The 2869-nt window shown below is 42.5% G+C and overlaps 1 long non-coding RNA gene across 1 annotated transcript; it reads left to right on the top strand.

The window, feature by feature from the left end:
* The first annotated feature begins 1638 nt into the window (after positions 1–1638).
* LOC112844907 (uncharacterized) lies at positions 1639–2363 on the top strand. The gene is made up of 2 exons (XR_003217674.1): positions 1639–1702; positions 2172–2363. It is a non-coding gene; the product is annotated as an uncharacterized LOC112844907 (long non-coding RNA).
* The last annotated feature ends 506 nt before the right edge of the window (positions 2364–2869 follow it).

Raw genomic sequence — 2869 nt, 5'->3', positions numbered from 1 at the left:
AGCAGCTCATTCAAACTATGATGAATCCATCGGGAGCATCTCAGAGCTCAGTATCCTACCAAAGGGTACTTTGGCATGCAGACTGGAGGAGCCAGGGATTGGCCTGCTCCACCTCCTGAGCCACCCCAAGGGAACAAAAAGGGTTGGTTGGTTGGTTGGTTGGTTGGTTGGTTGGGTCTTTTTACATTCTGTTTTTTATCCATTTTTAAACTTTTTGAGCTTTTGGGTAAATTTTTAAAAAATGGATCTCAGAACTCTTGCTTGGTTTAATGTCAACATTCAGCAGGTATCCAGCAGCACATTTAGGTTCAGGGCTATGATTCAGTTGCATTTTAGTGAAAAACTTAATAACAACAAGTTATTTGTCATATTAAGTGTCAAAGTCCAAATATTCACAAATCCCAAACATTCTAAAATGTAATGAAAGTAATGCTAACCTCATTATGCATCCCTAAGTTAGGATTACATATACTGTAACCTGGTGGATGTTATTAAACTGAGGCATATTGAACGCCTGCTTAAACCTAGTAGGAAGTGCCAAGAAGAAAGGGTTAAGATAAACAGGCGGTCTTCACTTTAATCTTCATAATGGAAGCTAAAGAGAACTAATGATGCCTCCTCTCTCCTCCTCCCTCTACTCCTTTAACCTTCCTTTTTTCCACACCTCCATTCTTAACCTCAGGACCCTATCATCCTTATTGCTTCTCTGACTTCCATCCTTCACCACTCCACATTCCTTACTCATCTCCCTGTCTTGTCTCTGCCACGTTTCCATTTGCATCCCTCCCTTCTTTCCCTCCTCAGACACAGTCAGGCATTACCACAGTGAAAAATGGATCCTCCTACAGCACAGTATTGCCCGCTGTGTGTGTGTGTGTGTGTGTGTGTGTGTGTGTGTGTTGACTGATAGCCAGTTGTGGTAAACAGTGCATAACTGTGCAATGGGTGGAGAACAATGGAGGTGGTACATAGGTAAAACGTGGGAGTTAGAGAGCTGCAAGGCATTCTTATCCAAATGCATCATGAAATGTTGCTTTTGTCCGTAAACACAACTTATTTCATGGTATTGGTTCTTGATGCTGGTTTTCCAGAAAGGAGACAATGGCCTGGTTCATTTTTATTTTCACTCACTTTTTTATGTTTAACTTTATCCCCTGGTTGGGTTCAGGCAGAACAAAGTGGTTGGAGATGGGAAAAGTTGTGCTTGCCCAAAGTGCTGTTTCTGTACAGCACTTTGGGGATATTTTGCACAGGTTTTAGCGGATGTCCAAACTTCCCTGTTGTCTTTGTTTATCATTAAGTTCTCATTAGGCTGAAGTTATTATGGTCAGACATGTAATGTGTGTGCAATTTCTCTCGTTCTTTCTAAGCTCAAGTGGAGGCGCTGGGCAGTGTGGTGGCGATGGCTTGCGGTCAGGACCACTGTCTGGCTGTGAGTGCATCTGGACACGTTTTCTCCTGGGGGCAGGAGAGGATGGACAGCTAGGGTTGTTACCAACACCTTCAAGCAGTCACAGACCAAGGTAATCACTCATTCAGTGACACGTGAATAAATACGCACATGTATCACTGACTTGTTCAAAGCTTTTTGCCACATTTTTACCAATTGTTGTCCATCATCATGCAGCAAGGTGCCTATCCACTGCCCATACCGATAATCAAGTTGCTTGTGGAAACTCCCATTCCCTGGCCCTGACTAAAGGTAGACACAACTTTGTGTGTTCATATGGAACAAGGGGAATTACAGTTTTCCCCACACATGATAAATGATGATGAATTTTTCCTTTTTAAAGTGTCTTTATCCGTGTTGTAAAACCAGTTTGCCCTACAAGTGTGATGTATATTGTTTCACGTAGCTGACACTATTTGAAGATATTTCATGGCCAGAGGCTCATTGGCAAAGAGAGTTAGTCCATTTAAACTCCAGCACTTTATCCAGCAGTATATCAATAAAAAGGTCATGACTGCACCTGAATTTCTAATTTGTTTTACATAATTCTCACTTATATAATATATCCATGCATCCTATTTATTCTACTTCTAATCTATGTAACTATTCTGTGGTGATTGAGGAATAATAATTTGTTAAACTAAATTAATGATTAGTGTTTTGTTTTTGTTTTTAAAGGTGTTAATTGAACATTTTAAAAACACTTTTCACCTCTCTCCAGGAGGCGATGTCTTCTCGTGGGGTTTTAAACAGTCATGGTCAGCTGGGCCTGGGGAAGGAGGTGCCGGTGCAGCATACACCCGTCATAATTTGTGCTTTGGCTGGAGTAGCAGTAACCCAGATTGCAGCAGGAGGGACCCACAGTCTGTTCCTCACCCTCGCAGACCTGGTGTACTGCTGTGGGGCCAATAAATGTGGTCAGCTCGGGTTAACAGGGTGGATGAGAAAGGTAGAGCAAGCTAGTGACTCATAAACTTCGTGTATATGTGTGTGGCATCATTTTGAAATAAAGCACTCTACTTTTTATCTGTTTCTACTTTAACAGGCAGGTTCAACATCTGCATGGTGCCTGCGCTCAGACGCTAAGTGTCTCCTTCATAAGCTGTGGAGAGTCGCACTCTGCTGTGCTGACAAAGGTATGACTTCACTGGTTCATCCAGGTGAATCATTGATTAACAGTCAAAGTAAAACTACGGTTTTATCATACGATGCTGTGCTTTGCAGGACGGTAAAGTTTACACTTTTGGAGACGGAAGCCAAGGTCAGCTCGGTCACAGCACCTCTGCTAATGAAGTGAAGCCCAAACTGGTTGCAGGTCTGGATGGTCCTGCTTCCCAGATTGCATGTGGCAGGTAAAACCGGGATGTTTTTGTTTTTAAGCACTACCATGGCTACCATCATGATCATTTATAGCGTTTC

The sequence above is a fragment of the Oreochromis niloticus genome, unplaced genomic scaffold (genome assembly GCF_001858045.2).
Source record: "Oreochromis niloticus isolate F11D_XX unplaced genomic scaffold, O_niloticus_UMD_NMBU tig00002087_pilon, whole genome shotgun sequence".
In the NCBI taxonomy this organism is placed as follows: domain Eukaryota; kingdom Metazoa; phylum Chordata; class Actinopteri; order Cichliformes; family Cichlidae; genus Oreochromis; species Oreochromis niloticus.
The sequence above is the reverse complement of the archived record's forward strand: the minus strand, read 5'-3'. Positions and strand labels throughout refer to the sequence as shown.